This window comes from Pleurodeles waltl, chromosome 12, assembly GCF_031143425.1.
Source record: "Pleurodeles waltl isolate 20211129_DDA chromosome 12, aPleWal1.hap1.20221129, whole genome shotgun sequence".
Taxonomy (NCBI): Eukaryota; Metazoa; Chordata; class Amphibia; order Caudata; family Salamandridae; genus Pleurodeles; species Pleurodeles waltl.
In genome coordinates this window covers 97,515,937-97,529,098 of record NC_090451.1, presented here as the reverse complement: position 1 = coordinate 97,529,098, position 13,162 = coordinate 97,515,937, and the positions used below count along the sequence as shown (strand labels likewise).

At 46.2% G+C, this 13,162-nt stretch overlaps 1 protein-coding gene across 5 annotated transcripts in view; it reads left to right on the top strand.

Annotated features, from left to right (window-relative positions):
• The window catches only part of MARCHF2 (membrane associated ring-CH-type finger 2), a 76,199-nt gene that overhangs the window by 24,019 nt on the left and 39,018 nt on the right, over positions 1 to 13,162 (top strand). The window lies entirely within an intron of this gene.

Sequence of the window (13,162 nt, the reverse complement as noted above, 5' to 3'; positions counted from 1 at the left end):
CTGGGTTTTTCGGTGAACGAGCCCAAATCTAACCTGGAGCCCTCTCAGCGCCTCCTGTTCATAGGGGCAGTACTGGATACAACATTGGGTCGAGCCTTTCCTCCGCCTCAGCGGATTCAAGATATTCAGGAATTGGTTCCAATGTTTCAAAATGGAGCGGTAGTTCCAGTCCTCAAGGTCCTTCGTCTGCTCGGTCTGTTTGCCTCCTGCATTCTGTTGGTCACGCATGCTCGCTGGCACATGAGGGCTCTTCAGTGGTGCCTCCGAAGGCAGTGGTCTCAACACAAAGGGGATCTAGAAGGTGCTGTCAAGATCTCCAGAGATGCTGCGGTGGACTTGAAGTGGTGGATTGCGAGCAACAATCTTTCACAAGGAAAGCCGTTCGAACAGTCGCCACCAGTGGCCACGGTCATAACGGATGCTTCCACTCTAGGGTGGGGACCTCATCTGGGGGATCTGGAGATCAAAGGCCTTTGGTCTCCAGAGGAACAGATGTTTCATATCAATCTGTTGGAGTTACAGGCTGTACGTCTGGCTCTCAAGGCCTTCCTCCCTTCCCTTCGTGGTCAGTCGGTACAGGTCCTAACGGACAATACTACCACGATGTGGTACATAAACAAACCGGGAGGAGTAGGGTCGTACCTTCTCTGCAAAGAAGCTCTTCGACTATGGTCCTGGGCAAAGGACCATCAGATTTGCTTGGTAGCAAATCATCTGGCTGGGGTCTTGAATGTACGTGCGGACAGTCTCAGTCGCCAATTCTCGGCAGACCACGAGTGGCGTCTCCATCCAGATCAAGTCCGTTTAATCTTCCAAAGGTGGGGGTTTCCTCGGGTAGATCTGTTTGCCACTCTGGAGAACGCGCATTGTCCGTTATTCTGCAGCCTCCAGTATCCGTTGCAGGGAGCGTTAGGGGACGCGTTTCAAATATCCTGGTGCGGCCAGTTGCTTTACGCGTTTCCTCCCATACCCTTGATTCCTCGAGTATTGAGGAAGATTCGCCAAGACCGGGCTCTAGTAATCTTAATAGCTCCCGATTGGCCAAGGAGGGTGTGGTACTCCGACCTTCTCCAACTCTCAATGTGCCCTCCGCTCCGTCTCCCTATCAGGGCAGACCTCCTCTCGCAGTCGCAGGGGCAGGTTTTACACCCCAACCTCCAGAGTCTGCACCTACATGCCTGGAGATTGAACGGGGCAACCTGAGTTCCTTCTCTCTCCCGCCTGATGTAGTGGATGTTATATTAGCGGCCAGGCGACACTCCACTAAATCTATTTACGCTAATAGGTGGTCTAAATTTGTGGCGTGGTGTGGAGAGAGGCAGATTAATCCCTTACAAGCTCATCTATCGGATGTTTTGTCTTTTGCTCTGTATCTAGCGCAGAAAGGCTGTGCAGTGGCTACCATTAAGGGTTATTTATCGGCCTTGTCAGCCTTCATATGTCTTCCAGACCAACCATCGTTATTTAAATCCCCTATTGTTGTCAGATTCTTGAAAGGTCTTCTAAATAAATATCCTCCAAAACCATTCGTTATGCCGCAATGGGATTTGTCCTTGGTCTTGACTTTCCTTATGGGGTCCCCTTTTGAACCTATGCATTCTTGCCCCTTAAGGTATTTGGTTATAAAAACAGTCTTCCTGGTTGCTATAACATCTGCAAGGAGAGTGAGTGAGTTGCAGGCCTTATCGGTAAAGCCCCCTTATACAACTTTTTATGGGGATAAGGTGGTGTTGAGGACCAAGGCTGCTTTCCTCCCGAAGGTTGTTTCACCTTTCCATTTGGCACAGACAATTACTTTGTCCACGTTCTATCCTCCGCCTCATCCTTCTAAAGAGGAAGAAAGACTGTACCGGCTGGACCCAAAGAGAGCGTTAAGCTTCTTTATTGATAGAACGAAGGATTTCAGGCTGGAGGATCAGCTGTTCATTGGATACGTGGGCAAGAGGAGAGGAAAGGCAGTCCACAAGAGAACACTATCCAGGTGGGTTGTTCTTTGCATTAAAATCTGTTACTCTTTGGCAAAGAAGGATCCTCCTGAGGGCATTAGAGCTCATTCCACCAGAGCTAAGTCGGCCACTTCGGCCTTGGCCAGAGGTGTTCCTGTGGTCGACATCTGCAAGGCCGCAACTTGGTCGTCCCTTCACACTTTTGCGAAACATTACTGTTTGGATTCTGAGGTTAGAAGGGACGGCCATTTTGCACGGTCAGTGCTGCAGGATTTCTTGGTTTGACCATTTAGGCACCCGCCACCGGGCGTGGTACTGCTTTGGGACTCTATTCATTAGGTGAGGAATCCACAGGTAGTTGTATCCATCAGAAGAACGAGTTACTTACCTTCGGTAACGACTTTTCTGGTGGATACATAAGCTACCTGTGGATTCCTCACGGTCCCACCCGCCTCCCCGTTGCCTTTCTGGTCTTACCAAGTAATCCTTGAGTGCGCTCCTCTTGGTCTTCAAGGTTGCAGTAGATGTTGTATATATGGATATTTGTGTATATTTATCTGTATATATATATATATATATGTATATATCTTTGTGTATATACTTGATTTGCATATATTTGTTGTTTTAAAAAAAAAAAAAAGAGAGAGTTATATTAAATTTACAGCTATTCATTGCAATGTTGTGTATTTTACAATGTTATGGTATTTTACCTTGCTCTTTCATTGCATTGGGTTGTTGTTCTCATGCACGTAAAAAATTGTTGGTACTGACGTCGGCACGTCGGCGAGGACCTCTTATTGCCTGTATGACGTCAGACGGCGTCGCGTGGGCTAGAGTGACGTACTTGTCGACGTGCAGAGACTAGGAAGAAGATTTCCGTTGAATGCTGGCGCCATGGGAGTATTCATTAGGTGAGGAATCCACAGGTAGCTTATGTATCCACCAGAAAAGTCGTTACCGAAGGTAAGTAACTCGTTCTTTGGGTTTGCTTTCCACGCACCCTACTCTTCCCCTGTGGCCCTGGCTCCTGCCTCGGAACACAGTTTAGTATGAGGAGCTGAGGTTCTTTTTATGGGGCTTGTTGTCTGAGCTATTAGGTGCCTGAGGGTGAAGCTTCAGACACAGTAGAAGTGACTAACAGAGGATATTGTAAAGTCTGTCAGTAAGTGTTTATTCACACCTCAAGTCTTCAAACAACAAAAACTTCTTAAAACACATCCCTTTAGTTACATACAATAAATAACAACTCATAAGAATTTTATCCATCCGTATTAAAACTCGCAGTCATTACTATGCACCCTCATGTTTGTCCCTTGACTGCCCTATGAAAACTAAAATATATAAAACATGGGTTAAAACCCTCATACACAGAAAGAAGCACTTTCAACTGCCTCTAAAAAGATTTTTCACAGCAATCATAAATCTTCCTATGGCGCATGCAGTACCCAAGAAACACATATCAGTTAAACACACTATAGCTTCTGCTTGATACCTAATACCATATTTGTTAAAAATTAGACATAGAATTATTCTCTGAAGGTGCAGAAATTTTAGATAATCCATTATAATTTGCAAAATGTTGCATTTAGTTCTAAGGCCACAAGTACAGCTGCTAATGGCATCCATCACATCATTTTTTTTCTCTTAAGTTCCCATACCAGGGATGAATCACCACTCTTATCCTTAACAATTGATGTCTAAGGCCCTCATTACGAGTCTGGTGGTCCTTGGATCACCAGACTTGTGATCGCGTCTTATCGCCGCCGGGCCAGTGGTAAAAACCGCCATATTACGACTTCAGCGGTTTGGCCAATGCCGAAACGCCGCCTGTACCGCCAGGGCGGTCAGACCGCCAGGCCAGAGGTTAGGACCTCCGGCCCAGCGGTAGCCATAATACCGCCATCGGTATTACGACTCGGCAGACCGCCAGCATTTTTGTGGCGGTCGCACTGCCACGAAAATGCTGTCGTCATACATCCGGCAACAGGAATCTCCATTCCTGTCACCGGCAGACATCCTCACCCACACGACCACTCACCCACATTCACTTACATTCACCCCCACACACATGCACCCAAACACGCACTCAGATACACCCATTCACTTGCACACATGAGCGCACCCATTCACGCGCACACCCTCACTCAGACACGCACACTCGTATGCACACACTCAAACTGACACATACTTGCATGCACGTACTTTGACACATACACTCTCATGCACGCACTCAAACTGACACCCCCTTCCTCCATCCACATTCACACAAACATACACTCACTCACACACATACACACAGCGCCTCCCTCGGCACACATACACTCACAAACGCACAGTCCCTTCTCCCTTAATTCGTACACACACGCAGACACAACATACATTCACACAACACCTCCCAACCACCCCCTTGCCCCCCCCCCCCCCCTCGAAGGATCAACTTACCTGCTTCAGCGAAGTGGCCATCCAGGAAGGGATGGGTCCCGTCACTTTCCACCGTCGGCACAGTTCCACCGTGCATAAAACCGATGCACCGTCTTATGGATCATAATACAGCAGGTGGAATCTTGTTGGCGTGGGTGTGGCAGTGCCGGCAGTGGAAACCACCTCCGTTACGACATCGGCCAGGCAGACGGTGTCGGATTTCCACCCACAATCAGGCGGAAATTGGCACGACACAGTAATATGGCGGTGTTCGGACCAGCGGTCTTTTGGTGCCCAAGGCTTCGGCGGTCTTTCAGAAAGACCTTGGAAGTCGTAATGAGCACCCAAGTCTTCAGTTGGGCAACAAGTCCAAGTAGGGGAACCATTCTCCATTTTTCCATGTCAGTCATAAATTGGACAGAGTTTTTGCCCACAAGGTATTGCCGATCGTCATCTCTAGACAGTTCTTTGCATATACCTTGAGTTCTAACTTGGAAACTTCCATATTTAGATCCACCGGAACCAGCGTCACCTTCATACTACCACAATTATCCTTCACTCCCTTCCTAACCCACGTAGCCCATACCTTTTTGCTTTTCACAATCTCATTCATGCCCCGCAGAGCAACATTTTTCCCTTCCCCACCCTCAACTGTATCCATAATCTAATTAGGGCTGCTTGTGCCAATATACCCCATGCCACCATACCTGTTTCCAATCTCACAGCCTGTATCATAGCAGTAGGAAAGTGCCATCTTTCTGGCATAGTTACCCCCACTTTTTGCCTAATGTCAGTGTGTTTGGACTGTAGTTCTCGGGGATCCTGCTAACCATGACCCCTCCCAGTGACTGTGCCCTCTCCCCTAAACTTAGTTGCTAGGAACTTCCTACCTTGGCATACTGGTGCCCCCATTTAAACCCCTAGTACATGGTGCCTAGGTACCCAGGGCATTGGTACACCAGGGGTCCCCCACGGGCTGCAGCATGCATTATGCCACCTGTGGGAGCCCTTGTTAACTGTGACTGCAAGCATGCCATTGCAGCATGCATAAAATGGTGCATGCACCCTTCCACTGCCAAACCTGACCATTGCACTTAGAGACTTGCATCCTGCCCTTGGGCTGAAGTGCCTACTAGAGGGATGACTTATAATGTCTGGACTCTGTAAGTGTCTGGAAGCCATCTTAAGGTATGTAGGGGACACTGATCAACACAAGTGGTCCAACTACATAATGGCTTCGCCAAACCTAGACATGTTTGGTATAAAACATGTTGGAATCATGCAACTACACAGATTCCAGTGTTAGTTGCATGATGCCATGTACTCTGGGGTTCCTTAGAGCAACCCCAATTCTGCCTGTGAAGCCTTACGTAGTCTAGCTGCCTGCTCAAGTTGATGCTGACCGCATACATTGTTCTGACCTCCTGCTAGTGAGCCAGGCTCAGGACAGAGAAGCAGAACAAAGGATTTCCTGAAAGGGAGAGGTGTGACCACCTGTCCTTGTTTAATAAGTGTTTAAGGGCTGGGGTGCGATGGGCTCTGAGTGCCATCAGACTGCTTTGAAGGGCACATTTGGTGCCCTCCTTGCATAATCCGGTTTGCACCAGTTCAGGAATTGCCAGTTCCCGCTCTAGTGTGAAACTACACAAAGGATATGGGAATGACCATCCCCCGTTCCAGCTTCTCCCCTAGGTGGCCACTTGATTCTGCCATCTTGGAAATAAGATGTGCAGAGGCCCCTGGGAGCATCTGACTGGTTAGGCCAAGTAGGTGACGTCCCTGACCCCTGACATCATTGCAGAGAGTGACCAACCTTCTTTTAGGGTTACTTTAGGTCTCCTCGGGTGGGTCCTCAGATTCATCAAGCAAGACTTTACAAGGAATCCTTTGCAAGACATTGTCTGCTCCTGGCCTCTGGAACCGCTGCTGGTGTTTGTTGGAACCGAACAAGTCTGCTTCTGGTGGGAAGGCTCCCACTGCACCATTGTTTTTCCGGACTCTACAACATCAAAAGCTGTACATCCTCCTGGGGTCACAAGGACCCTGCACCAGGAACCACAAAGGAATCTCCCTTTGAGGGAAGGAGTCACTCCCCTGTATCCAAAGACACCTCAAGACAACGTCGACCGGTTGGTGAAGTCTGCTGTCTATGGACATTTAAAGGTCCTGCTTCACAAGTGGTGAGTCTGTGGCCTCCTCTGGGTCCTGTCTGTGTTCTAACCAACTTAGGAGACTGTGGGCCACTGCTCCTGCCTCTGGAATGGAATCCCTCTGCACCATGACTGTTGCACTTGCCAAGGCTTGTTGATTCTTTCTCCTGAAGATCTTCAGGTACCGTAAAGCCTGCAATCCAAAGATCAGCTCTGTCCTGCAACTCCTGCGATGTGGGGCTTCTGTTTTGTTGTGCTTGTCAGGCCTCCTTGTGACTCCCTCAGGCTGTCGCCTAAGGGTCACATGTGGGGGCTTAATCTACTTCTGTTGGCCTTCCTGTGTGCTAAGGGCCAGCTCTGACCCCACCTCCTGAGTAGAGTCTCCTGGACCTTGCTGGTCCCCAAAACTTTGCAAACTCTTCTTCAGCTCCTGTTTGCATTTGCAAGTGCTTGTTGGTGACCCGAATGGTCTCTAACCCTCCTGCAATCCGGCGACTGTAGAGGGACAGCTTGTAGGTGACTCCTGGGATAGAATGCATCTCATGGACCCCGCAGCTGGGCTTCTTCCTCCGCCAACTTGCTGCAACATCACCTTCAGTGGGATGGGTATTGCCATCTGCTCCACCTGGACACCTCCAAGGGTTTGGGACTCTGTCCCCTTCCTTTTCAGGTCTTCCATGGCCAGAATCCGTCCCAGTGTTTCACCGGCCTGGTCCATGGGTAGTGACAGCAGCTGGACAATCTGAGGCATCCAGAGTCTTCAGAGAGGGCCCCTTCTTCCCTCAGCATCCAGGTCCCTAGTGTAGGTACTCCTGTCTTCTGGGCACCCTGGAGTGGTGCCACTCTCCTTCCATCCTCTTGCCTGCTGGTTTCCCCGGGGTCCACTGGGAAGGGTCCTGAATTCTACAAATTCCAACTACTACTCTCTGTGTTAGTCTAAGGGACAAGTGGATGGGTAACTATTTTACTTCTGGTTGCTAGGGTCACTTACTGTACTTACCTCTGGTCTTTCTAACTGCCCCCAGCCCCTAGCTAACTACCTCATTTATCTTGGCAGGAGTCACTGTATAACATTCCACTTTTTTAGTATATGGTTTGCCTACAGATGGTTATTCTTTGTATATATTGTGTGTAATATCGTCAAATGGAGATGCTGTAATAAAGAATCCTTTATTTTTGCAACACTTGCATGGTTCTTTCTTGTGATCGAGTTACTGTTTGACTACTGTGGCATTGCAAGTGTTTTATAATCCTCCTGGATGAGCTATAGGTGCTCGCCCCAGCTACCCCTAGAGAGCTTCTGCTATCTGGACATCTATTCACTATCACTAAGGGTTGCTTGGACTCAATATAGGGTGCCACACCATAGGTGTACACCATAAACTGAGCCAGCTTCCTACAGTAGCTGAAGCTGGAAGCGGCAACAAGCTTTTAAAACATTTCCCCTCCTCCTTATCCCTCTCATTTCTATCATCCACACTCTGCAACTCAGCACCATATAGAAATTGTAAGGATATCATGGAGGCATGGGCTTCTAACATTGGACTATGGGACATCTTACCATAGTCCCTATTAATATTAATATTGTAATGTAGTGGCTGTATGCTCTGCCAAAAATAAGCTTGTGGTGGAACAGCAAATGTATTTTGTCAGGTGCAGATTCTCACTGTTTACCTGCTATAAAGGGCAACGCACATTCTGCAGAGTTCTGTTGGTGCAAGAAAATCATTCCTGATTGACGAGGATGACTAAAGAGAACACAGCTCGAAGAACGCATAAATGATCAATGTCGGTCTAGGGTTTGTTTTCCTGATGTCTGCTGCTTAAGAGGTTCATACCTGGTACTCAGCCCCACGGAGCCTTAGCAGACGGTATTCACAGACATGCTTATCCTGCAGTGCAAGACTCACTTCTCGAAGGCGGGGGCGCATGCGTACATATATTTTTAGCTGCGTACGTGTCTGTTTTATTGCACTATACCAAGGCCAAACATTAGGTTTGTCAATTCTCGTTTTTCCCGCAGTGTTTTACTGTTTTTTTCAACTAACCCCCTCACCCCGAATCTTGTTTGTGACGTCGTGTGTTATTTATTAGATTACTGTTCCGACAAGTGTTTAATCTGACAATTGTGGGAAGCGTAGAATTAAACTTCTGACTAAACCTAATATTCGATTCCGTTCCAGTTTTCAAAATCAGTGCCAGGACTTGTATGTAAATTCCTTCCCTGTGAGTCAGTCTTTGTGCTGCATAGCAATTGAGAACAGAAAATGAAAACCATCTGGTTAACAAAAAAATATATATTTGCAACGTCTGGCGAACATGTATTCGTTTCTTTCACCCAACATTGTATAAGGTTGTCCTTTATTTTTATTATGTGTTTGTAAATTAGGACGTTAAAAGTTACCTAGTCCATGTTTTTCCACTGGCAGCTCCCAAGTAGTAAATAACTGACCAGAAGTAATCTGTTTTATTGGTGCCTGGGACGCTGACGTTATGGATGATTGTGCCATACAAGGTAAAGTTTTTTGTTATATTTGTTCAATCATCTGCTCTTTCCTAAAAAAAGAAAAGCCTAAATAAATGTGCATTCCGTACAAGCATAATATTCTTGTTTCTCGTCGGGGCCGAGCTGTTTTTGTCCCATCTTAAGCCTTGTCTTGTTAGGTTGATTATAGCAGCGTGCAAGCTTTTCCGACGTGTTGGTATGTACCTGGGATTTTAACAACATCCACCTCACGCCCATCACTATCACTCGTTCGTGGGCTTGTCCTTCAAAACTCCTTGGATGACATTGGTACATTTTGTACGTTTGTTCCTCCTTGAGTCGGTTTTGTTAGCGCCTTGGACATCACCCCTGTTACCCGGCTAATTGCACTTTTGCTGATACGTTTGCGATCAAACTTCTTTTTCCTTTTGTGTGTCTCCTTATCGCTGATGCTCATGGCGGACGTGGCGCTGTGAATCAGCTCGCTTATGTCAAACTGTCTTACTATTTATTTTCAAGTTATGTGGCAAGAAAAGTCAGGTTAGGAGTTTACAACCCTAATATCTCTAACTTGAGCAAATGTGAGACCCATTGCATTGCAAATGCTTGTTTTTCTCTGTGATTGTTTAACTATGTCCATGGGAAGTGTGGCCTTTGAAAACGAAAATGAAAATCTGTTGAGTAAATTAACTATAAGTAATTCACTAAGGCCTCTAATTCATTTTCACGTCTGAGATTGGTCATGGTTGAACAGCCTGTAAGAAAGGATGTTGGGTGCATTTTATCAGAGCAGAATATTTTTGTCTGTTCTGAAGCTGTCAAGTAGCGAGGCTGTTGTGATAGCAGCAGTATCCGCTAATAACCAAATCTTTTCCCACCTTTCCGCTCAGCAAACTTATGGTGGTGCCACTCTACCTATACTTGCGGCGCATCAGTGAAAGACAGACAGAATGACTACCTGTTTTAGGCCTCTGCAGGCCCGCAGTGGCAATGTTTGAAAAGAGACCACAGATATAGATGAGGCCTAGAGGAGGCGGCTGTACTTGTGGTGTAACTCCTTGTCTTCATAGCGGATGGTGATTTTGCCATACAGCTGTACCTCTTGCCTGTCTCTTTGGTAACGTGCCAGCGTTGCCAGCACTGCAGATGAGGTACAAATCCCGGTCACTGTTGCTCTAGAAAGGTTAACAAAAGATGAGAAGGCTGTTGCAATACCATGCCCACAACCTGTGCTGGCATCACCTCCTGCCCTGCAACCAGAGCAAGGGGTACTGTAGAAATGCTGTCATCGCCCAAAACTATTTAATCCACCTGTGACTCTCCAACTCCTGTGGTAGCATACTTGGAATTTGTCAAGTACTGCTGTTACCACCATGGGCGTCAGTTCACCAAAATGCTAGGGGTAGCGTGACATCACATGCAATTTGACCTTTATTGTGACTGACACACACATGCTTATACATACATACACATTCACACACTCTCTCACATCAGCACTCTCACCCGCCAGCATGCATACCATATACATTTGAAAGCATGTTTTACTTACCTTAGCTGACTGATAGGGCCATTCCAGCAAATGATACTCCATTTTTTATTACTCAGATGGTGAATATTTTTATTCACTATTTGTGTAATAAAGAAATTCACAGAATACCAAAAAAAGTGGATCTCAACCGACGTCCATTAGGACGAGCTACCTCTGTGTTCCAGGCACCGGTTTTGCAACATCTAAGGCCAGGGGTCGCAAAGACAGTGGCAGGAGTCGCAAGGGGCAAGTCAGAGATCGCAGCTGCGACCCCTGGTGACCCCTAAATGACGTCCATGGTTACCCCACTGGTATGCTTTTCCAGAAGCAGGGTAGAAATACACTGTTAGTCCCTTCTCAGTCTTCATAACATATCGTTCTTTACCTTTTGGTTTTGCTTTACCAAAGTTGATGCCAGTGATGGACCTCTAGCTCTGAATCTGCCACTCAAAGTGTGGCTAGTTAAGACCAAAGAATGTATTTGTCAGAGCCTGTGAGTTGTGAATGTATTGTGTGGTGGAGTGCAGCTAAGAAACGTTGGAGTCAGGCCTTTGAGTATAAAGTATGGTCTTTATTGTGTACTGGAGCAGTGACAAAACTAAAGGAGAGCCTGGCCTGAGTGAGCGCTCTAACAGCTGCATATCCGTACCATCATCCCACCTGATCCTCCTCACTTCCTTTGCCACTGCATACCCCTCCCCATCCAGGAACCCTAGAGCTCGCCTTCACGCTGGCATTACAGATTGGTTTCTGAACGACAAAACAACTAGCATGTGAAACAAGGCTCCGTGTTGAAGGGAGCTTTGTGAAGGACTCCTCAAACCGTGTGGGCTGCCCTCTTGTTGCAGTGGTGAGACAGTAAATAGGGATCATCTTCACGGCTACTACATTAAGTACGTTCTGTGTTCATGGATTATTCAGAGGCAGGAGCAGTAACGTTATATCCTGGATTGCCAACGGCTGCAAAAAGGTAGTGAAAAGGCAGTAGTTGGAGATAAGTTTCACGGGAGAGTCAGTAAATATGATAACTTCCTACAGGAAGTTAGGTGGTCAGGAGGCACAATCCGCCAAGCACCTTTTTAGGAAATTCATAGACTGGGAAAATGTCAAATCATTCCAGCATACTTGAATGACCCTGGATGTAGGTTGTACATAAGGCTTGATAAAATAGGCATACACTATAAAATACAATGCATGTTTTTAATCCCTAAATCACAGTTTTCTAACCTGTCAAACTAATTTCTGTACTGTACCATTAGCCATCCATACTCCTGTATCAGTTGTTCAAAATATTTGCAGTTGTGCTAAACAGCCTAGTTAAAAAAAAAAAAAAAAAAAGTCCGGACCCTATGTTAAACATTTAACCTCATAACTGAATTAGCCATAGTAAGAGTTACCTATCCAATAATGTTTTGAATTTCCGATTCTTATACATTTGGATAAAAGGACCAGAGTATTTCCTCTTCAACCAACCCCTATCAGTACTGGTCTGAGATTCTCAAGCGTGTAAGAGTTTATCTAAAGATTGGAGTAAAAAACCTCACTACCCTATCCACTTCAATCCCCTTTCTGTAGAGCCATTTAAACTTGCATTCACCTTTGGCCAGAATGCCACCGGCGACCATTTACTTGTTGTTCGTAACTGAGACACAGAAGGTTTTTTTGTGTGTTTATAGCAGTGGTTCCCAAACTGGGGTCCAGGGCCCCCTGGGGTCCGTGAAGCCGCCTTAGGGTGGTCCGCTACTGCTTGGAAAATGTAATAATTTTAACAGATTAGGTCCCCAGCTCTCAGTAATAACCCAGTGGGGAGTCTAATTAACTCCGAACTCTAACTATTTATAACCCCCAGAATTATTCTCTAAGACCTCTCAATTGAATTCAAGGCAGAGGAACAGCCAACATTGTTTGAGTTCATTTGGGATAACGGGTGAGACATTGGCGTGGATCGCTTCTCGTCTTGGTTATCACTTTTACGTGGCGCAGATTTCTGCAGCAGCCAGGCACATTTTCCACTGACACATCTTGCAGGTAAACATAGGAAACCAGATTAATCTCTGGACCTGGGGCGCAGTGCCTTGTGCAGTGTCCTTTACTGCACCGAAATAAGTGGCAGATAGGGCTCAGCAGCAGTTTTTATGTCAAATATTCAAGACGCTTCTTTATGTAGTAACTTTGGCAAACATTATATATGCCTCTTAAGTGCACCACTCACTGCCTTACAAATGCAATGCATGTTAAATTCAAGGGACATCTCGTGACTAAAGTGGCCTTTGTGTACCACTTTCGCAGAAGGTACCTGCGGGATTTGATGAGAGACTGGATTTTTTTTTTTACACTCTTTGTCCGTTTTTGCAAGAGTTTGCAATTAGAAGTACACTAATATGGTTACTGCCTTATTTATTGAAGCTAACACATAGTTATTGTGAACACAACAGCATGACGCGGATACCGTTTCTCGCCAGATTTTACTAAGACAAGGTCCAGCTCTACTAGAGAAACCTATTCCTGGCCCCCTTCCTGTTAAACTTTAAGCAGGGAAGAGGCTGGAGTGTTGATTGGTTCTGCTTTCAAAGAGAAAAACGTTTCTGGTTGTAAAAACATTGAAAACTAGGATACTTTTTTATCTGTATAC